This window comes from Pseudorca crassidens, chromosome 16, assembly GCF_039906515.1.
Source record: "Pseudorca crassidens isolate mPseCra1 chromosome 16, mPseCra1.hap1, whole genome shotgun sequence".
Classification (NCBI taxonomy): Eukaryota; Metazoa; Chordata; class Mammalia; order Artiodactyla; family Delphinidae; genus Pseudorca; species Pseudorca crassidens.
The window spans coordinates 66,965,509-66,989,564 of NC_090311.1; positions in this window are offsets into that span (position 1 = coordinate 66,965,509).

The following is a 24,056-nucleotide window of genomic DNA, read 5'->3' on the forward strand; positions in this document are numbered from 1 at the left end:
TTGTATTTTCTAGGAGACAAGCCGACAATAGTACCTTAGAAAATTTGAAAACTGCTAAATAAGATGGAAGCTTCAAGAGTCCTTAAAAGAGCTACCCTGTTATATTCCCAGGACTTTCATATGATGTTTCATGAACGTTGTTCATATTTGTGATTCATTTTAAAAAATCTATTTTTGATGGAAGAGAGATCCCAGAAAACAGCATTTGTTGTGGAATGATTGGGATTTAGAAGCAAATTTCCTCAAATAAGGAAAACAGTATGGCACAGTGGGTCAGACTCAGTATCATAGTTTGGAATGTTCCCTGGAAATAAACTGGGCAGCTGTGCTTAACTGTACCTTGGCCACTCCTGTTACATATGATTTAATAAGTTTCTGACCAAGTTATAGCTCACTTCTATTTGGGGGAGACGAGAAGTTTCTGGTATATAAAAACACTTAGTGTCATTAGTCTCTGCCTGTTAGAAATGTTCTTGTCAGCAAACAATAGAAAAATCTGACAACAAGAAAGGGGTTATTTTCCCCACACAATGAGTAATCTGGGTGATAGATTTCAAGACTCAACCAGTGGCTCATTGATGTGTTTAGGAATCCAGGATCTTTCTATCTTTCTGCTTCTCCATCCTGGATTAAAAAAAAACAAAGAAAGAAAAGAAAAAAAATGCTAACTTGGAATTCAGAGACTTGTAGAGTCTTAGAGTGAACATTCTTGGGATTGTTGAGAATATAGTAAGACAAAAGAAGGAGGAGATTCTGGAAAAACACTTGTCTCCCTGCTAGTTGAATTCAAGAAGGCATGTTGCTTTGATATCTGAGGTATTACTAGAAATGTGGCATATTTCTGCTTGTAGATGGGTAAATCCCAGAGCATTCTGTTTCACCTGTACATTTCATTCCCTTTTAAAATTAGTGGGTTTTTTATACCTAACAAAGGAAAAAAAATTTAAATAGGGTAAGAAACAGTCCGGGTGGGAGGATTCTTTTTTTTTGTTTTTTATTTATTTATTTATTTTTGGCTGTGTTGGGTCTTCGTTGCTGGGCGCAGACTTTCTCTGGTTGCAGCGAATGGGGACTACTCTCCGTTGTGTTGCATGGGCTTCTCACTGCGGTGGCTTCTCTTGTTGCAGAGCACGGGCTCTAGGCACACGGGCTTCAGTAGTTGTGGCATGTGGGCTCAGTAGTTGTAGCTCGCGGGCTCTAGAACGCAGGCTCAGTAGTTGTGGCGCACGGGCCTAGTTGCTCGGCAGCATGTGGGATCTTCCCGGACCAGGGCTTGAACCCATGTCCCTTGCATTGGCAGGCGGATTCCTAACCACTGCGCCGCCAAGGAAGCCCCCGGTGGGAGGATTCTAACATGCAAAATGTCCCTGAAATTTCTTGTTTTCTTGCTTTCTTCCTCTTTACCTCCACCTCCTGCCAAAACACACTTTCTGTAAAACTTGAAAATAGAAAGCAAAAACTGCAATTGTAAATCATGCCACTGAAGTTGATTACTTATAAATATGAACTTGGGATCACTGTATGTTCTGCTACATTTGATTACTTATCACCTATTATTAAATAAATCGAGACAGAAAAAAATTGTGTTTTTACTTAGTCTTCCATCTTTCACTAATTTTCCCTCCATATCAAAGATGTTGGCATTTTTCATATGTAATGGTTATCTTCCTAGAGAAGTAAAGGGAACTGCTTTAATATCGTTTCAAAAGAAGTAGAGCCAATCATGGTGCTGTTAATATTGGCTAACATCCATTAACAATCATCATATTCCACATATTACAGTAACATGTACTTTCACGTGATCCTTGTAACAACTCTCAGAAGCATATGTTATCATTAACATTGCTTTACAGATGAGAAAACTTAGGTTTTGAGAGACAATACAATATGCCTTAATTGTAGATCTGCCAAGGTACAGATTTGAACCCCGGCATCTGTTCACAGAGCTGATATGGTTGGTTAGTGTCATACTTGTTAGATAGTTTTCCCTCTACTGCTAGTACCAGTGCCCCATCTCCAGCAATTTGTAGCACATATGAGTTTCATTCTATTTCTTTCTGTAAGCCAGAGTAATTATTAGGCTCTCCATTTGCATAGCATTTTATTTTCTACTCAGCAGCTTGTTATTTAAAATTTGTATTAACTTAGTTACTACACCATTGAGTCATCCCAGTTCTTGTGTTTTATAGACAGAATGATGGATCACAAGAGCTATGCCTAGATTAAAAATAGTTGACTGAGTTTTAAAGTCAGTGTTTCATATGTGATAGATACACTGCAACAGTATCTTTTATTTTTTTCCTCTTTTGCAAATACAACCAGAACAAAGATAAGGAGAGCTTTAGGTACTGCCTCAGTATAAATTTGTTACTGGGTTGTTAATTGTTTTAGTTCAAGTTGCTATAACAAATTATCATAAACTGGATGGGTTAGGCAACAAATTTTATTTCTCGCAGTTCTAGAGTCTAGGAAGTCCAAGATCAAGGTGCCAGATTTGGTGTCTGGTGAGACCTGCTTCCTGTATCCTGGGTAGATGGTGTCCTCACAAAGCAGAAAGAGAGCTAGAGAGCTCACTTGGGTCTCTTTTATAAGGGCACTAATCTCATTCATCAGGGATCCACCCTCATGACTTAATTACTACCCAAAGGCCCCACCTCCTTATACCATCACGTTGGGGGTTAGGATTTCAAAATATGAATTTAGGGGAGGTTATAAATATTTAGTCCATAACATTAGTTTTAGGGTTTCTTTAGAAAGATGGGCATTTTATTTGTAACAATGTGATACCCAGAAAATTAGAGTTTCATTCTTGGGACTTGGTGTATTTCTTTAAGCTGAAATTCCTATTTTTCCCTTGGCTTGAGTTGCAGAGGCATAGTATTGCAATAGAAAAACATCAAGTATATAATATATGAGAAGCAGCTAGCCCAGTGGATGAGTGAACAAGTGCCAGGGTAGGGAGATTGCCTTGGTTTGGTAATTGCTCAGCATTTAATGGTTGCATCACCTTGAGCAAGTTTTTTAATTGCTTTGTATCTTTGACTGAGTCATTTATAAAACAGATAAAAATGATATCTATCAAATGGATTTGTGCAAAAATTAAATTATTTAATTGATGCAGAACATTTGGAGGAGCATCAGGCACAAAGTAATTGTACAATAAATGCTATCTATTATATGGAGAAAACCCAATTGTTGGTCTCCCAATAAAATTAGCCTTCCTGCCCTCTAGAGGCTTCTTGAGGTCATGTCTTAAAACAGGAGGAAATGATAGCCTTCCTGTTGGTTTATATTTTACTATGTTTCCTTATGTTTCTCTTGTCCACTGATTTACTTGTCAAGAATAGTACTTACAATCCAGAGTTCTCAAAGTCTTGCCTGAAATGTTCTTGGGCTGCGTTCCTGTCAGAGTACAATGTGTTGGATCAAAACAAAAATCTTTCTAAGGCAAGTTGAACGAAGGGAATGCTAGAATTCAAGGCACTCTGTCTCATGCTCTCATATTGTCTTCTTCCTGCACATCGACATCTGCTTCATTCTTCTTCCTTAGTGAACAGTTTTTCTCTGGGTCTGGGGTCCCATGACAGAGGGTCGATGGTTACCAATGATTCCCAACTTTACATGCCATATTCTGGACACAGGGTGTAACTGTAATTTTGTCTCTTACCTCAGTTCCAAATCCCCAGAGGAGGCACTGATTGGCATAGCTTGGCCAGGAGCCTAATCAACTGGATCAGACTCACATTGCAAAAATAAACAAAAAACAAACAAATAAATAGTTTTGGTGGAAAGATTCAGTTTCTTTTCGGAGTTCAAGCTGAAAACAGATCTACATTGTGCAGCACCATGACACTTTCTGAAGAATGCAGAAGCACAGGGACATTGCTGTTTAATCAGTTTGAGCCCAGTGTTTCTATGTAACACTATCAAACATCCATGCCCTGCTTTTTCCACTTTACCCTATTAAGCAGCTCAAGGGAGGCCCTATTTAATCATTGTTATGCTGAACACTGTTAGAGCAATGCAAGCATTCTCAACAGAGTTTTCCCTTGCTCAATTCAGATTGACCAGGAGATACATTTCCAGGAGTGTCCTTGTGTTTATTGCTTTAGTTTATAATTAGATAATGACCTCCAGTTATGGACATATGATCACTTGAGAAATCATTTCAGGAGTCCCAGTTGGAGGTGGATGGATGCAAATCTCCAGGTATTATGAATGGGATATTCTACTCTATAGTCTTCTGTTGTTCTGTTATTCATTGGTGGTCACTGACTTTCTATTGATAGGAGAAATTCATGCTGCATGCTGGTCTTGTTGTTCTCTTTGGAAGAAAATGAGCACTGTTCATCATAAGGCCAAGGTTAGTTTTTCATGGTCTGCTGGTCACATAGGTTGTCTCAGGTTGTTTCCTATGACAGATAGATTTAGTGAATTAATCAAGTACGAAGGAAAGAAGTCATCTGCAATACTTTGCATGGATTTATAAAAGAATCAGGCTATTAAATACGAATTAAATCAATCATATTAAATTTCTATATTGGTAAATTTCCAACAATATGAAAGTCAATCGTTTTTAAAACATACCAAACCAATTTTTAAAAAATTTAAACATTTTAAAAAATATTTTTTCCCTTAGAAAAGTCCTCTAGTTATCTGTGACCTCTTCTCAATCCCATTCCTCTCTTTTCTTACCCACTGGTCATGGCCCATGTGAACCCACTTTCACGAATGTGATGTTTTATACCTTTACAATTTAGGGAAGTGATGTCATATTCATTGCATTCTTTGCAAGTTGTCTTTCTTTTATTTACTTTTTCAGTAACATTAAGCTTTTGAAATTAATCGTGTTCATACATGTAGCTCTAGTTCAAGCATTTTGATTGCTATATAGTTTTCAGTTGTATCACAATTTATCCATTCTCTAATTGATAGACATTTAGTTTGTTTTCAGTCATTTCGTATCTTCCTTTAAAAAACTGAGTACAATCTATATAAAAACTGCATGGACAGTTGTAGACACCTATCTAACCATCATTCAGAGCAAGATGTAGAATATTTTTAACTGCTCAAAAGATCCTGTAATGTGTTTTTCTGGTCAACACTTCCCCCTTCACTCACCCAGAGCAAACACTTTCTGATTTTTATCACTGTGTATTATTTTTTTTTTCTATTTTAGGAATTCATGTAAGTGAATTATACTGTATATATTCTCTGGTTTCTGGCTTCTTTTGTTACAAATGTTTTAGACATTCATCTGTGTTATCATGTGGTATGAATCTACCATACTTTCTTTATATCCCTTCTCCTGTTGATAGACATTGGGTCATTTCCAGTTTGGGGTTACTGGGGCCATTTTTATTTGATTATTACTGTGTTTGTTTTTGATTTGTAGAATTATTGATATATCCTGGATCTAACTGCTTTCTCACACATATGCAAGGGGAATATTTTTCCCATTATGTGGTTTCTATATATTTTCTAATGTGGTTTCTTGATAAGCAGATCTTTTTCATGAATTCCAGTTTATATATATATATATATACATTTTTTTCTGATTAGTGCTTTTTGAGTTTGTTCCAATAAATCTTTGTTTACATCAGAGTACTTTACTATCCTCAGAAAGCCTCAGATATTAATAAAGTCCTCATAAAGTAGAGTTTGTAGGGAGTTACGGTATTTTATTACTGAAATCAGTAACTCGTTTCTTTTATTTTTTAATTTAATAAGTCTAGAGGTTTATCAATTTTATTTTAACAAAACTGCGATTGTTTTCACTGACTTTTCTCCATTGTCTATTTTTTTGATTAACTAAACAATTCATTTCTACTATTTCCTATGTCTTATTTATTTTGTTTTCTTTTCTTTTTTGGTGGGGGTGTGCTGCATTGGGTCTTCGTTGCTGCGCATGGGCTTTCTCTAGTTGTGGTGAGCACGGGCTACACATTTAGTCTTACCATGTGTTCTAGACGGATTGATCCTCCTACTATTAAAAAGTGTGCCTTTCTATGTCTATGTCTTTATCTTAAAGTCTGTTTTGTCTTATATTAATATTACTAAGCCAGTTTTCTTCCACTTACTTTTTGCCTTGTATATGTTTTTCTGCCTTCATCTTTTCAACCTGTTGAAGTCCAAATTCAGAGTATTCTTATTTTAAAACACACTTTCTAATCTAGTCTGATAGTCTTAGACTTTTAATGGGAATGTTTATTCCATTTACATTTAGTGTAATTGATGTATCCAGTTCAACTCCAGCTTGGTGTTGGTTGTATATTGGTTGTATATTTATCCTATTGGTGGTATATTGGTGGTATATTGGTTGTATATTGGTTGTATATTGGTTGTATATTTATCCTATTCTTTGTTTTTCTGTTCTGCTTCTTTTTGCTATTCTATTCTGTGTATTCTACACTTTCTTGGATGTTTTGGGTACTAGTAATATGTTATTTTATCTTCTGTATTGCTTTTTAACAATACCTCTTTGTGTATGTGTTTTTTTAAAGATGTTGCTTGTATCTTTAAGTTAAATCAGTCTACCATTAAATAATAATATACTAATGCATAAACAGCTTAAAACCTTAGAGTAGTAAATTTCATTTACTATTTTTTCTTCTTATGTAAATAAAACCATTTGGTTTTATTTATCTTCAAACTGAAGTGGTTTTTTAAAAACCATTTTGTTTAGTACAGTCCTACTGAACGTGAATTCTCTCAGTTTTGTCATTCTGAGATTTTCTTTATTTCACCTTAATCTTGGAATGATATTATCAATGGATATAAAATTTTAGATTGACATTTTTTTCTTCTAACACTTTGAAAATTTATTTTCATTGTCTTGTCTTCCTGCCTCCATTATTTTGGATAAATAAGTCATTGTTCATACTATTGTTCCCTTGCAGATAGTATGCCATTTTCCTCTGGGTATTTGAAGTTCTACATTTTATCTTTTGTTTATGTTGTTTTTATTATCATGTGCTTAAGTGTGGCTTTCTTTTTATTTGCTTTGTTTAGGGTTTGCTGAGATTTTTGGATTTGAGGGTGGATACCATGTATCAATTTTTTAAAGTTGATAGACATTATCTCTTCAAATATTTCTTCTGTCACATTCTCTATTCCTTATGCTATCTTAACTAAAAATATGTTGTTAGATTGTTTAATTTTATGCAACAGATCTCATATCTGTATTTGATATAGGAAAAAGTAAATGACAATAGAGATTGAAATAAATTGTATTTACCTCCAGAAAGAAGTGCACTCCTTGTATAAGTCAGGCTGCTAGACTAAAGGCTAAAAAAAGATGATCTGTAGTTTACAAGGTTCTTTTAAAGTTTTGGTTTTATTTATTTCACCATTGGTTTCAAATGTTTTAAAAGTGGGATCAGGATTTTCCCATATAGAAGCTTTAGGTTCTAAGTATTGCTAAGATTCCAGAGATTGGCTTGTGCTTAACAGAGAAACTGCCAATTTTTTTGAAACTGTGGGATATCTCTCCATGTGTTGTAGCCCAGATGCCAGGTTTTTCATTTGCTGGGAGATTCTCTTTGCTTTCCTACCGTGTTCCCTACTTGCTCCATCTCAGGGGTCTCTTTTGCACTATTGCCACTCCCTCTACATTGAGCAGGTAGTGGCCCTGTAGTCTGTAAAAACCTCAGATGCCTAACAGTGGTTTTCCTTGGTTCACTTGTCCTGTCCTAACTCTTATAGTTGAAAACCTGGGTTTTCTCAAGGAGTTTCTCTCAAGTAGTTTCTCAGGGAGTTTCTACCAGTTCTTGGGGTGTAGCCTCTTCCACTCAGCAAAATTATTTTGAGACATCCATATTATTACAGTTGTAAATATTTTTTTATTTTTACTTATTGATTAGTATTCTGTTGTACAGAAACACCAGATTTTGTCTATACACTTTTCTGTTGCTGGAAATTTGTGTTGTCTCCAGTTTTTGATGACCACAAATAAATAAATCTGCTCTGAACGTTTGTATACATATCTTTTATATCTTTGTGTAGACATGCTTTCATTTTCTCCAATGGATACACACACACACACACACACACACAAATGATGTTGAATGATGTTGAACATCTTTTCATGTGCTTATTTGCTTACTCTTTCCTTGGTAAAGTATCTTTTACTCTTTTTATCATTATTCTACATTTTCTAATTATATTGGGTTTTAGAAATTATTATATATTCTGGAAAAAAGTAATTTGGCAGATATGTGATTGGAAAATATTTTCTTCAAATTTGTTGAAGGACAACTTGTCTTAAGAGTTGTGTTCACAAAGGGTTGTTCTTATTTCAATTTTTTTCTATTTTTTCCTTTATGGATTATACTTCATTTGTCATATATAGGAAATTTTGGCCTATCGAAAGGTCACAATGATTTTCTCCAATATTTTCTTTCAGGAATGTTATAGTTTGGGCCATTGCATTTAGGTCTATGATTGACTTTGAATTAACTTTTGTATCTGGTGTGAGATATGGATTGAAGTTTACATTTTTGCATATTGATATCCAATTATTCCAGTACCATATGTTGAAAAGATAATCCTTTCTCCTCTTAAGTACCTTTGTACCTCTATCAAAGATCATTTGACCATATATTTGTGGTTTTATTTCTAGACTCTCTGTTCTGTTCTATTTATTTATTCCTCCATCTTTACACCAATATCATACTGGTTTGATTAGAATTTATAATAGTCTTCAACTCAGTTTTGTCTTTGGTGTTTTGGGTCCTTTCCATATAAATTTTAAATTTCCATATATAAAGTTTAGAATTAGCTTCTCAATTTCTAGGGGAAAAAAAAAACCCTAATGGAATGTTGACTGGGATTTCATTGTATTCATAGATGTGGAGAACTGACACCTGAACAATATTGAGTATTCTTAGCCATGAACGCATTATAGCACTCAGTTTCTTTATGTCTTCTTTAACTTCTCTTAGAAATGTTCTATAATTTTCACTGTACAGATCTTGTATGTTTTATAAGATTTTTCTTTATTTATTCAATGATTTTTAAAATTCTATTGTAGATGGTAATATTTTCCACACTTTGATTTCTAATTGTTCATTGTATATAGAAATAAAATTGATTTTCATGTATTCATCTTGTATTCTCTCACATTGCTAGACTTACTGATTATTTCTTACGGCTTTTTGTAGATTCTTTAGAGTTTTCTGAACATAATAATGTTGTATGCCATAAATTTTATTTACTTCTTTTCAAGTTCAATGGCTTTTATTGCTTTTTCTTTGTCCATTGCTTTAGTTAGGACCTTCTGTGCCATGATACATAGAATTAGTGAGAGTAGACACTTTTGCCTAGTGCTTGACTATAGGGAGAAGAATTCAGACCTTCATCTCTAGGTGTGATATTAGCAATCAGTTTTTTATAATTGCTTTGTGTCGTGTTGAGGAAGTTCCCTTTTACTCACAGTTTACTAAAAGTTTTTATCATGAATTGACATTGACTTTGTCACAGGATTTTTATGTACATACTGAGATAACCATGTGCTTTCTCTTCTTCAGTCAATTGATATTATAAATTACTACCTTGATTGATCTTCAAATGTTGAACCAACCTTTTATTCCTGGAATAAACCCCACTTTGTCATTAGGTATTATAGTTTTAGATGCTTTTGGATTCCATTTGTTAATATTGTTGAGAAATTTCACACCTATTCATGAGATGTATGATCTGTTGTTTTCCTTTCTCTCTGTCTTTTCCTCGTTTTGATCTTAGGTTAATTGTGGCCACATGAAATGAGTAGGGAAGTGTTCTGTATTCCTTTCACTTCAGTATTGTCTACTCAATTGTGTAGAATTAGTATTGATTCCTCTTAAGTAATTTTTAGTAGAATTTGTCAGTGAAGTTGTTTGTTCTGAAGTTTTTATAGTTAAAGGTTTTTACTTACAAAGTCTATTTCTTTCCAGTTTATCCAGTAGTCTGGATGCTTTTAAGATTTTTTCTTCATTCTAAGAATTTTTCTCACTCATTATAAGAAACGTCTTTATGATGTTCCTTGTGTGATTTTCTTCATATTTCTTGGAGTTCATCCAATTGCTTTGATATATGGATTTATTGTTTTCATCAAATTTGAAAAACTTTAGCCCACTATTAACACAAAGACTAATTCTCTTTCTTCTCCTCCTTTTTCCTCGTATGAGGACTTCAGTAATTCAAACATTATGTCACTTGCAGAATTTATCCCACAATACACTAATGAGCTGTTCATTTTAAAGTCTTCTGTTTCATATTTGGATAGTTTACTTAGCTATGTCTTCTGACAACAAGGAACTTTGACTGATGGTACTGTTATTCTTCACTAAGATGAAGAGGATAAAAAACTCAGTGTTTTGAGTTCCTAACTGCTTCAATCTCTTCAAGAATGAATGACTATACATTTTCAAGAGTGAATGACTACACATTTATTTTTGCTAGGCCCAATGCTGTTAATTCATTTAAATTTAATGCATCAGGAAAGAGGTTATCACAGGAAGAGCCCATTCATTCAACAATTGTTTATTGTATGTTTATTGTGTGTGAAACCTTAGGACAGGTGACTTGTGATAGACAAAAAGTGTATAATGCATCATCCTTGCTCTTTAGGAACTTATATTTAAGAAAGGGAAAAATAAATATATGTTTCAGAGGAATACACAGCAGAATGCTAAGATGTGCCTTAAGATTTCCCAGCCCTTTGGTATATATGCCTTGTATAACACCTAGAATTGTTAAGTAAGTGCATTTTGCTCCCATGATTAGATTATATAATATGGTGCAGTTGAACTTAAAATGGAGTAATTACCAGGTGGACTTGGTGTAATCACATGAACCCTTTAAAAGCAGATAGTTTTCTCCAACTAGTAAAAGACAAAGAGGTCAGAGATATTAGAAGAGTGAGATAGATTTGACATGAAAGAAATTCTCTTTTGCTGAGATGAAGGGGGCTATGGTATAGGGATGTGAGTGCAGCCTCTGGAATCTGCAAGTGTTCCTGGCTAACCGACAGCAAGAAAGTGAGATCTTTGGTAGTAAAAATGCTGGGAACTAGACTCTAGCAATAACGTGAATGAACTTGAAAGTGGACCCTGAGCCCCAGGCCATACCTTGACTGCCGCCTAAGCAGAGAACTCAGCCACACTGTACTGGACTTCTGACCTATAGAACTGTGACATACGTGTGAGCATTGTTTTGAGCTGCTAAAGTTGTGGTCATTTGTTATTTAGTAATAGAAAACTGTGCAGGTGGTATATATTGAATGTCATATGAAACTAAAATGGCAACTGTAAAATAGAGAGATTACTTTTGGCTGGAGATAATCAGGGAAGGCTTTATAGTATATATGAAAATGAGTGAGTTTTGAGATTGGCAGGGGATTAGGAAATGAAAATAAAATCTAGGCAAAAGGACTAGTATAGGAAGAGTCAGAAAAGTGAAAATACATTTTTATTAGAGCAGATTTTTTCACAAAACTTAAAAATGAGAAGACTTGGAATTAAGTTTCTCAGTGTGGTCTAGGGCCAGTTTTGTTAGAATCACTTAAAATATTTGCTAAAGTATAGATTCCCATGTTCTTCACCAGACCAATTTAATGAGAATCTCTGATTCTCAGTTTTTTAAACCTCTCCAGGTAATTCTTATACTTGTTAAAATTTGTTTTTGATTAAGAACCTAAACGATCAGAGTGAGAATTTGGGGAAGATCTTTTTGTTTGTTGGTTCACACTTTTCTGTTCTTGATTTGTTTTCTTTTCCTCTTCTTTTTTTTTTTTAAATGCGAAGTTGATGTGATCACAGGGTACTGTAAAAGTTCTGAAGTTTGTAGTTTAGACAATTGGAAGAGGAGGACAATGAACAGGTGAAAATTATAGTCTTCTGTAATAGTAAAATTAAATTGATAACAGTCTAAACATAGTGGCAGTAGAAATGGAAAGAGTAAGATACCTGTCAGCAAAATTATAAAATAAGTATTAATAGAACTTGATGGCTAATTTGATGTTTGCCTACATGAAGAGAAGAGAAAGTAAAGGAGGAGAAGCAAAATTCCTCAAGGTACCACTTTGGTGCAGTTAAGGTTAGACTGTGTAGGATTGAGTAAATGAGGATTTGGTGTTTGGGAAATAAGGACTGCAACAAGATTGGAATGCAAATTGATTTTTGTTGTTTTAGAAACAGTAAATGAATTGACTGGATTTTATTTTACTCAGTTCTTATTTTGGGGAGAAATGATCTTTGAAATGCTAATTCTGTGTTTCCACTATTTGTGTGTGTGTGTGTGTGTGTGCGCGCGCGTGCGTGTGTGCGTGTGTGTATTTATTGCCCCTGATAAGTATCCAAATTATTATTCATTATTTTCTTAGTGTTAACTTCAGACTTGGAAAGCACACTGTAAATGTTGATTACATGACAAAAATACTTAATCTGACTGGAATTTTATATAGCATCAGCAATCATTTTCATATTAATTAAGTTGTTTGAAAGAAATCTCTCTTAGCTTAAGGTCAATAATTAATGAATACTATATTACATTGATAGAGTACTAATGGTAAAGTCTATCTTTTATTTGCTTTCTTTAGTTAGATAAATGGGAGAATAGATGAGAGAATTATGAGTAAAATTGAAGATATTCATCTGACATATTGATGTGTCATGTGCTGTCATATGAATTAACCAAAATTTCAATATATTTCTGCTTTTTAATGTAATTTTCTAAATGATACTCTTTAAGGAGAAACTTCTTCATCCTGCATTACTCCCCTCTGATTAATAAATATATTTTATAATTCAAGACCTGGCTGGTCATCCACCACTGTGCTTTGGTCTACATTCTACACCTGAGGAAGCTGCTCTAAACAGAGAGCTGCTCTTGCTTTTAAATGAGATGTGTGTACCAGATGTTTATGCCAGATTTACAGTCTCTATATAAGACGTTAAGAATGGAAGGAAGGAAGGGAGGAGGGAGTGAAGGAAGGGAGGGGGGGATAACAAAGGAAAAAAGTGATTTCACATGCAGGCTACTACAGAAAGTACTTCTGAACCGGGTAAGAGGTCATGGTGGTCACTGGCCTGGTGCTGGCGATTCAGTCTCTGTGTTTATAAGGCCAATGTTGGTGTCAGTAGCTAGGGAGTATAGAAAATCCTGTTACTGTAAAATGCACACGCAGATTGTTTCAGATGAGCCTTTGAGGTGACATCAAATTGGCCCCCTAATTAAATTCCTGAGTCATTGAAGTGTATACATCTGTCTTTTTCAGTCTGTTTCGTTTGTTTGTTTGTTTGTTTTGCGGTACATGGGCCTCTCACTGTTGTGGCCTCTCCCGCTGCGGAGCACAGGCTCCGGATGTGCAGGCTCAGCGGCCACGGCTCACGGGCGCAGCCACTCTGCGGCATGTGGGATCCTCCCGGACCAGGGCACGAACCCGCGTCCCCTGCATCAGCAGGCGGACTCTCAACCACTGCGCCACCAGGGAAGCCCGAGTTTTTCATGTTTTGATGTAGCCCTAATACACTTGGGAGCAAGTGTTCTGCAAAAGGATGCAGAAGACAATGTAATTATGCAAGTAGAAAAAAAGAAAGAAACTAGATCAGCAATGGTGGTCTCTGTTGCATTTCCTGGAAAATAGATGGTTGCAGCATTCAGGGAAACTCAGAACTAGTCTGGAGCAACTGTCTCATTTTACAGATGAAATTTTGGTGTAGAGATGTTAAGTGACAAGTTTACAGAGTGATCTAGTGCAGAAACTAACTTCCAGATTTAATGCTTTCTCCACTCTACCAATTTAACAACCTGAAAAAAGTTGGTGACAACACAAAAATAACAAAGACCTAACCAATTTATGAATTCCTTTATGGTAACAAAACAATAATGAATTCCTGAGGAATCAGCTTCGCATCTCATCGTTGGCAATAATAGAGTAGCATTAGTAATAAGAATAATAATGAGTTAATAATAAAGTTAATCATAATATGTAATTTCTTATGTGCTTTTAAATAAGCCATTATATATTTATTGAACTTCATCTTTTCAAACATTTGGGGTTAATTAAACATATATAAGCTAACATTTTGTTCACTACTGATTTGATTTTTTTAAAAAACCTGAGACTTTCTCACCATGCTATAAAGGAGATACAATGAGAATGGTTTGGTTAGAAATTAGCAGAGTCCTTCATGATTTGCTTTTAAATGAAGATTAAGGAAGAAAATGAACACACAATTTTCTCACTAACACTGTTACAGTTAGCAAGAAGTTATGTTCATGAGATGTGTGGAGGAATGCCGAGTCACTTCTCACTTAGGTAGGAGCCTTGACGTCAGCAGTCAGATGTGTTACTGCTCCTGGAAGAATGCTCTTCTACGGGATTCAGAGCTATAACTCTAGATGCATGCTAGAAACCAAGTATTTTCAGTTTTCTCATACATTCCTGTTAGGGCAAAGACACAGCAAACTCATGCCACATTCATTGAAATAAAATGTTCTCTGCAACCAGGAAATACTAACAAGACTTGTAAAAACAAAAACTGGTCTATGATAGGTTAGGTTTTATGTGTTTTCAGCCATTAACATCTTGAGCTGGTTAAAAGAAATTGGTGCCCAAAGTTATAACTAAAAATGGAGCTTGGATGGTGTGTGAATTATTGCAAACATATTTTTGTTTGGAAAAACACTTATGAAGAATTAAGCACGTTAATATATGAGAAACTAGGTGATGCACTATCACTTTGTGGGTAAGAATACTTGGTTAATCTAACACTTAAAACACAAAAAATATTACATAAGAGAAAGCAATTAAAAGCAGCTGATAATTGGTCACTATTGAATTCAGCTAAGTGTTAGCTGCTCAAGTCAGCTTTAATTATTTTATTCCTTTAGTCAAAATGTAAGTTTATGGGCTTCCCTGGTGGCGCAGTGGTTGAGAATCCGCCTGCCGATGCAGGGGACACGGGTTCGTGCCCCAGTCCAGGAAGATCCCACACGCCGCGGAAGGGCTGGGCCCGTGAGCCATGGCCGCTGAGCCTGCGTGTCCAGAGCCTGTGCTCCACAACGGGAGAGGCCACGACAGTGAGAGGCCCGTGCACCACAAAAAAAAAAAAAAAAAAAAAAAAAAAAGTAAGTTTATGTAACTAACTCTATTGAAACATGTTTTGAACTCTTAGTAGACTACGTACCTATGTACTGAGATAATTATTTTGGGGTATCTGACATTTTCTTTACCAAGGCCTCCTTATTTGAATTAAATCTGTATAGAAAGATTGTTTTCCTATGGATTATTTCTCTAGAAAAATACTTTTTTCTAATGAGATATCTGGACACTTGTATTCTCATTAAGTATAAGATAGTGTCATACTACACCAGGAATTGCCCATACTGCAGGCTTTGTTGAATATCTAGAAAAATATGAATAAAAACAAGGTGGTTTTGACCACATACATGTGCATTTAATGTGGAAAATAATAAGCATAATTAAGAATGTCTAAATTTAAGGTGAAGATCCCTTTAGTACTTTTTAAAAACACCCTTTAATAATGTTAGTGACAACACACTAGTTTGAGTTTGTAAGCTTCTCCTTTATATTTTCATTTCAGGAGCTAGTGTTAATAGGATGTACCATCATTATGTTCTTATTTACTGCCATCTTCGAGTAAAACATTTTGCCCTGTATGGAAAGTTATCTCCATATCATTTTAGCTGTTGGCATAAAGTATATTTGGGTTGGAAAGATTAGGGTATTAAGCTAGCTGGGATGCATTGAAGAGTTTTCTGTGAGCAGACTTCTCTTGTCTGAAGACCTTTTGAAATTCCATCTTGATTGCCTCAGGAAAAAAAGGCTTTTTCCATTATATCTCACCAATAGCTTATTATCTGTCCTAAATATCTCATGTTTGAGCAAATGTGAACCATACTTTTTGAGGTTTCTAGCTTAAGAAAGAATACCAGGAAGCAAAGACAAACAAACAAATGAAAATAAATGCCTAAGGTCTACGAATAAAGCCTCGACTGGGTTAACTGGGTAGAATATAAAATGGAATACAGAAAAGGCAACTAAGGAAACTGTTAACATAGATTTAGCACCTGGCCTCAACTGTTTAGTTGCCTGTACTTCACTGAGTAAATAAACCACTCGACTCTTCTGTGAGCTTATGCTAGGAGCTTCACTGAATTACTTAAAATAGACTCTAAAGTACGTATCATAAGCATACAAAGACTTAATTCATGCTTTTGGGTTAATGATGCTTATATAAAATCGAGTCTTTGAGAAAACAAGAGAAACTTTCCTAAATATTAATGGATTCATTTAACATCCTTGATATGTTTACAAATAATAATAACTTTTATTGAATATTTACTATCAGGCACTACAGAAATCACCCCATTAATTCTTACCATAAGATTACATGGTGATAAATATTCTTATTTTTCCACTTTATGGTGAGGAAACTGTGTAGAAGCAGTACCTGCCCCATGGTATATTGGCTGGGACTGTGGGTATGATACATTTTACTCCTGTGATTAGGTTACATTGTGTGGCAAACTGACTTTGAGAAATGGAGATTCTTTAACTTCCTTCAACTATTGCTTTTATGGAAAAGTTTCCATTCTCCTCACCATTACTTTGTAAGGATTTAGATTATTTTACCTCTATTTTTGGAGACCACAATATGTGTTCGGCATTGTGACAGAACAGAGTGAACACAAAAGGCTGCTAACGGCAGAGCTATGGGTTTAGTGTAGTGTGACACTTAAGCCGAACAAACAACCTAATGTGTGGAATCTCCCTAGGGGCCTAAATCATTTTACTAATATCTCAGCTTTTCCTTTCTGAAAGTTGTTGTCCTTCCTTTTCTAGAAATTTAACAACTATAGTAGAAATATTTTAATGATTAAGTCCCCTGGTGTGATTGCTGCCTTATACATTTTTGATAGGAGGAGAATGTCTCTCAAGGGGCAACTGGATTGATGGTGAAATTACTTGAGAAAAATTGGTGGTGCATATGGTCATATGGATGTGAGAAATCTAAAGAGGACAAAATGAAATAATTATATATCTATAAATGTTCCCTGTCAAAAGATAAAGAGAACAAAATAAAATAAAATCGATGATAATAATTAACAAACTTTAACATTTTTACTCTGTAGAAGGGAGAAATAGCCTGGCTTCCAAATGAGATTCATGAACATAATGACATATTAAAAAGAAGGATTCTTAACTTTTTATATCTTCTTTGGACAAGAACATGAAGAAGAGAAATCTGTATAATTAAAATATAATAAAACCCTTGCCAACTGTCTATTGTAAGAGATAGGTTAAAGAATAGTTGGAATATTTAAGCATATGCAAATTCAAAAATGATAATCATAGGAGGAAAACCACAATGAAGTGACTTAATCATTTGTAATTGCTTTTAAAAGACTATGCAAGGTCATTTCCCTAAAAAAAAAAAAAAAAAAAAAGACTATGCAAGACTAAAGAGCTAGTAAAAACTTAAAGGGTATGTCACTGAGTCCATAAAAGGTGCAAACTAAGCAAAATTACCTTATTTTTCTGCTAGCAAAATGATAATTGAATAAAATTTATGAAAAGGAGTATTTAGAAATATAATGTAAACAAAACATTGTATAGAATTATTTAAAGTGTGTTTTATAGGTTAATCATGTCTCATTTGATTTTTAATTGTATTTATACTCAATTAGGACATAATTTGTCTCATGATGCACTTGATAAACTTATTGAATTAAACTACAGTGGGATTATTATCATGTCTATAACTTAATGACTATTTGAATTACCTCTTTAATTTTCTCATTATTTAAATCTTAGCTAAATTATTTAAAATATTTTAATTTCTTACATTTATTTAATAACTGTTTTCATCATTAAAAGATACTAATGGAAAATAAAATATTTCTGATACTTAGACCTTATACAGTGACCCAGATATGGTTTAGGACACGTTAATAAAAACCATTCTGATCTACAGCAACTATACTCTTTTAAAGTTTGAACTACAGTATGGACTCATAAATGCAACTGTTTTACAGTTTTTATTATCTTTTGTTTTCTTTCTGAAAAGTCTTTTAATATCATATCTATAATGATATTCAAGTAAATTTGACAAACAAGTATAAAGACTTCAGCACTATGATAGTGAAAAAGATAACTATATATCCAACAAGAGAGGACTGACTTAATAAACTATGTTGTAGTCAACTAAAGAACATGCAATCATTAAACATGCAATCATTATTTTATAAAAACTTGTAAATATATTAATAATTTATTGCTGTAAGAAAAGCTTATCACAAAACAAATATACTGTTGTATGTGCATATATAACTATCATTATGTATATGTGTTGCTAAAAGACAATTCAAACAAAATCTAACAAAGGCACATATAAAAATTATTAAAAATCAATTTACAAGTTTAAAAAAATACATGGTAAAAAGAAATATGGAAGATTTTTTGATTAAAAATTTGACCTGTAGTGACTGTCTTTATTTTAAATTTCCTACTTTTTGATTCCAAATTTTCTAAGATCTCTAAATAATTCATTTTGAATGGAAAAAATAAAATATTCAGAAATTATTAATTTTGTAGGTAAAAAAGTATCCAATTTATTTAAGGGAAGAATCATTTAATCATTATCATTTAATAACATCTTAATCAAAATAAAGACTAGTGTCATCCTGCTTCTTGATGCTAAATATTCACTAATGTTTTATAAGTTTGTCCTAACTTTTGAGCAATGGGCTCAAGCTATCATTTACATAGAACTTTTCTGAAGCCAACTATGAGCCCCTCTATTATTTTTTTCTCATAATACACTTTCATAATTATAATTTTTCTCATTTTATTGACATATAATTTACATGTAATAAAATTTACCCTTTTTAGTATAATATATGGTCCTATGAGTTTGGTAAATGTATACAGCCGTGCAGCCACAGCACAATCAAGATATAGATTCCATCACTTTCCCAAATTCCTTCCTATCCCTTTGCAGTGAGCACCTCCCCCCTTTCCCAGTCCCTTTCAGTCACTGATCTATTTTGCGTTCCTATAGTTTTATATTTTCCAGAATGTCATATGAATGGAATTATAGCGTATGTAGCAGTATGAATCTATCTTCTTTCATTAAATATAATTTTTTGAGGCCAACTGTGTTGTTGCCTGTATCAGTACTTCATTCCTTTTTATTTCAGTGTACTGTTCCATTGCATGGATTTCCAGTTTGTTTATTGAGTCTCAAGTTGAAGGGCATCTGAGTAGTTTCCAGTCTTTTGTTATTATGAACAAGGCCATCATAAATATTTTTGTACAGGTGTGTGTGTAAAAATAGGTTTTCATTTCACTTGAGTAAATATTCAGGATTGAGGGTGCTGAGTCATTGGTAAGGGTATGCTTAATTTTATAAGAAAATTCCAAACTCTTTTCCAAAGTTGCTGTACAGTTTTATTTTTATTTCTATTTCCACCAATAGTGCATGAGAGTTCCAGTTACTCGGCATCTTTGCCAGCTCTTGGTATTATCAGTTTATTCTTTCCTTTACTATAAGCCATTCTAATAGGTATGCAGTGATACCTTATTGTGGTTTTAATTTGTGCTTCCCTAATGACTAATGATTTTGATCATGCAGTTAACTTTTTTTTTTCTAAGATAAGTCCTAGAAGGAACATCTTTTTTGTTTGTTTGTTTTTGTTTAATTCTCATGTATTTTGATTGTCACTTTTGTTTTTTGTTTTTTTTTGGCCACGCCATGAGGCATGCAGGATCTTAGTTCCCCAACCAGGGATCGAACCCGTGTCCCCTGCATTGGGAGTGCAGAGTCTTAACCACTGGACCGGCCAGGGAAGTCCCGCAATTAACTTTTAAAGCCTAAATGAAAATATTTTGAACATCACTGATTTTCATTTTAGGAATTAATTTTGTTCTGCATTTTCCCTTCCATTTTTCCCCCACTGAAGAGGTTTGGTTTTATACTTTATTACTTCAAGGAAGGTATTTGATTGGGCTGAAAGCAGAAGGTAATTTTGAAAATTTACTGACTTTCTTTCCCCAAAATTAAGCTTCTTGAGAAGAATAGGGTTTGAGAAAGAAAAGTATTTCTTCCACTTTAGAGGATTTCTCCAGGATAGGGAAAAGAGGGTTTTGTCGTATCCTGAACAGTGATGACTGTACCACTTCCCCAGAAAACATACATAGAAGATGCTTGGCTCGAAAGAAGATAGTTTCTGTGATATATTTAGAGAGTTGGTTCCATGAGTACCAGGCTTCTCAATCTTGTAAAAGATTCCAGTTTTCACAGCTTGGCATAAGTTTCTGAGCTGCTGGATCTAAGGCACCAATATAACTTGGACCAGTATTCTCAGCTGTACCCTGGTGACATGTATGCCTGGATGACTAAGGGAAAAAAAGGCTCCTTCTCAGTGACTTGGTAATCTCTGAGATTCCAGAATCTTGACAAGACCTAGTGGGTATGGATGTGGGTGTGCTCCATGAAAGAATCTTGTCGAATTTTCCATTGACTTGGAGATTAAAAAATTAAGTTTATGTATAGAAAAAAAGAAAGGTTTTTTCTGACTTGCAACTCTGTACCGTAATTTATAACCCAAAATATGTTATCAGTAACTAACTTATTCTTACTCTAGACAGTTGTCTCAATTTTTTTCTTCCTTAAAGAGAAATCTGCTGATAAATTTGCTGAAATGCAGTCACAGCAATATGAGCCAGACATCCATAAACTATTTGAAGATTATGCTTAGCATTGGTTTATTTAGCATCAACTTAAATATACCTTCCTCTCCCAGTGTCAGATTTGAAACTACCAGAAATATTCACAAGAGCCAAAGACTTAAAGTGGTAACTTCTGGTACTTAGTATGCATCTCAAAACAGTTGTTAATTATCAAAGCATGAATATTTTAGATCATGAAGATAGTCTGTTGAGTATAAGAAAACTTTCTGTTTTGACAGTATACATGTTTATTTTACTCTGATGAAACAGAAATCATGCTTCTTAAATTTAAAAAAAACTGTCTACAATATTATATTTATGCTAACTATCCTTAAAGTATTCAACCTATATATGAATAATAAGGTTTTTTATTGAAATTTTCACAGACTTTTGAGGAATACTTTGCATCCTAGCCTTTTACCTTACTATTTTATAAACTATAATTTTTAAATGAAAAATGTTTTAATGAAAACTTTAATTTTGCTGCAAACCTAAAACTGCTTTAAAAATATCTATTTTTAAAAATATTTATTTATTTTTACATCTTTATTGGAGTATAATTGCTTTACAATGGTGTGTTAGTTTCTGCTTTATAACAAAGTGAATCAGTTATACATATACATATGTTCCCATATCTCCTCCCTCTTGCGTCTCCCTTCCTCCCACCCTCCCTGTCCCACGCATCCAGGTGGTCACAAAGCACCTAGCTGATCTCCCTGTGCTATGCGGCTGCTTCCCACTAGCTATCTACCTTACGTTTGGTAGTGTATATATGTCCATGCCACTCTCTCACTTTGTCACAGCTTACTCTTCCCCCTCCCCATATCCTCAAGTCCATTCTCTAGTAGGTCTGTGTCTTTATTCCCGTCTTACCCCTAGGTTCTTCATGACATTTTTTTTTTCTTAGATTCCATATATATGTGTTAGCAAACGGTATTTGTCTTTCTCTTTCTGACTTACTTCACTCTGTTTGACAGACTCTAGGTCAATCCACCTCACTACAAATAACTCAATTTCATTTCTTTTTATGGCTGAGTAATAATCCATTGTATATATGTGCCACATCGTCTTTATCCATTCATCTGTTGATGGACACTTAGGTTGTTTCCATCTCCTGGCTATTGTAAATAGAGCTGCAATGAACGTTTTGGTACATGACTCTTTTTGAATTATGGTTTTCTCAGGGTATATGCCCAGTAGTGGGATTGCTGGGTCATATGGTAGTTCTATTTGTAGTTTTTTAAGGAACCTCCATACTGTTCTCCATAATGGCTGTACCAATTCACATTCCCATCAGCAATGAAGAGGGTTCCCTTTTCTCCACAGCCTCTCCAGCATTTCTTGTTTCTAGATTTTTTGTTGATGGCCGTTCTGACCGGTGTTAAAAAATACTTTAAAAAGTGTCTTTGATAAATATAGAAAATGTTTCTAAATATGAATTGGATTTTACTGATAATTCATTTTGTCATTGCATGCTAATTGTTACATCAGTGCCACCTTTTATGTTATGATGCATGTATACCATTTCCACATGTAATATTCTTTTGTAGTATAATAACATACAAAATTAAAAGTTTTTACACTTACAGCAAGGTGAGTGATCAAGGTGGATCTTTACCTAACACAAATATTACTTGGACACAATAAACACTGAAATGATAGATTCTATATGAATTTTGATATTTTTCTATTACAAGAGAAATACTTTATTGGAGTTTTTAACTGCCAGATCATAAGCAGGTGTCAGAGTGGCCACGTAGAATAATGTAAAGAACTAGGTAAAATAAAAGATTTCTGCTCCCAGTACTTAGTGGTTGTGAGTTAGCAGGACTGGGGTTGAGATAGGAGATAGGCCCTAGGCTGAGCTGCTGTAACTGGTTTCTCCAGGCTGAGCAGCTGCAGCTGGTCTCCTGCTGATGTTCCAGATGGGATACCAGGAGGAGCACTGGGCCCTGACTGGGTGCATTCTTGTGAATTTCCTGGCCTGACACATGCTCAGAGAAGGCCCTTAGTCTAGGGGAAGGACAAAAGGAGGGGGAAGACGCCAGCTGGAATCCATCCTGGCTGATGCGTGCTCACACCAGGACCAAATGTGGAGATGATTGGCCAGAGACACCCCAGAAAACTGCCCCTATGTAAGCAATGTAAGCCACCCCTACTGGGTGCAACTCACTGTGAGGTCACCTGTGTGCTCTTTGACACGTATTTTGTTTTTTCCACACGTCCTTTGCTTCTAATAAGCGCTTTTATCTTTTTCACAATTTTGGTCTCTTTGCTGAATTGTTTCTTCCAAGAAGACAAGAACTGAGGTCCTTCTTCCATCTTTGCACTGCCAAAATCAGTGTGAGTAGTAAGAATCCCTATTTTAATAACTCTTCAGAGTTTTTAAACTCTTCAGATGTTGTTAATAAATTACCTCTGTCTACTTTCTACTCTGTATTTGTAAGGAATGCTTTAAATTAGGTAGGTTCCCAAAGGTATTTGTGATATAGTACCTACCTTGGAGGGAAACCAAAACAAAGTAAACTGTACTTTTTGCAATTGAAAATAGAGAGAACTTGTTCTTTTTTCTTTTTTATAAAAGATCAAACTTTCCTACATTTATTTGCTAGAAATCAGCTTCCTGGAAAGGTCTCTTAACTGCTTCTGAGAGTTTCACAGGTTTTGCTGATCATGTGCTAATGAACAGGTCTCTTTGGGTGTTCTCTTCAGGCTTTCCTTTTCTGTCTTACCCTGTCACAGCCACTACTGCTTCAGTGTCAGTGACTGACATTGAACTCTTACATTGGCTCTCCTATGGACTCTGGCTTTATTGGTTTTATCTTAGTGCTTGTTATTCACACGCTCTCTAGAAGGCCTCACACTGCTGTCCCAGACTCTTACTTCCCCAGAGCCTCACTACTTCCATGTTGATGGTGCTGCCTCTTCTTCATCACCACAAATCAGTGGAAGCTTGGAGCAATTGCCTGCTCCTTGCATCTCTTCAGATGGTCAGGAGCAGAAATTCTACCCTCTTGAGAATTGTTCCAGGTCTCTACCTGTCTGAGAGATCCTTCCAAAGCCTACGTAGGGCATAAACTCTTCCTGGGAACATTAGCTTTGGGGATATCCATTCCTTTAGACAAAACCCCACTAATTTGACCCTGTATACTTTGTCCCAAGTCTGAGTCAATCGATTGTGACTGTGGACACCTTGTTATTCAGTAATCCAGTAATAACGGGAAAAACACACTAAACAATGTAATATTATTTTAGTGGAAATGGCTTTCATACATTAAAGTTAATAAAAGACTTTCAAAGAGCTATTTCAGATTTAATG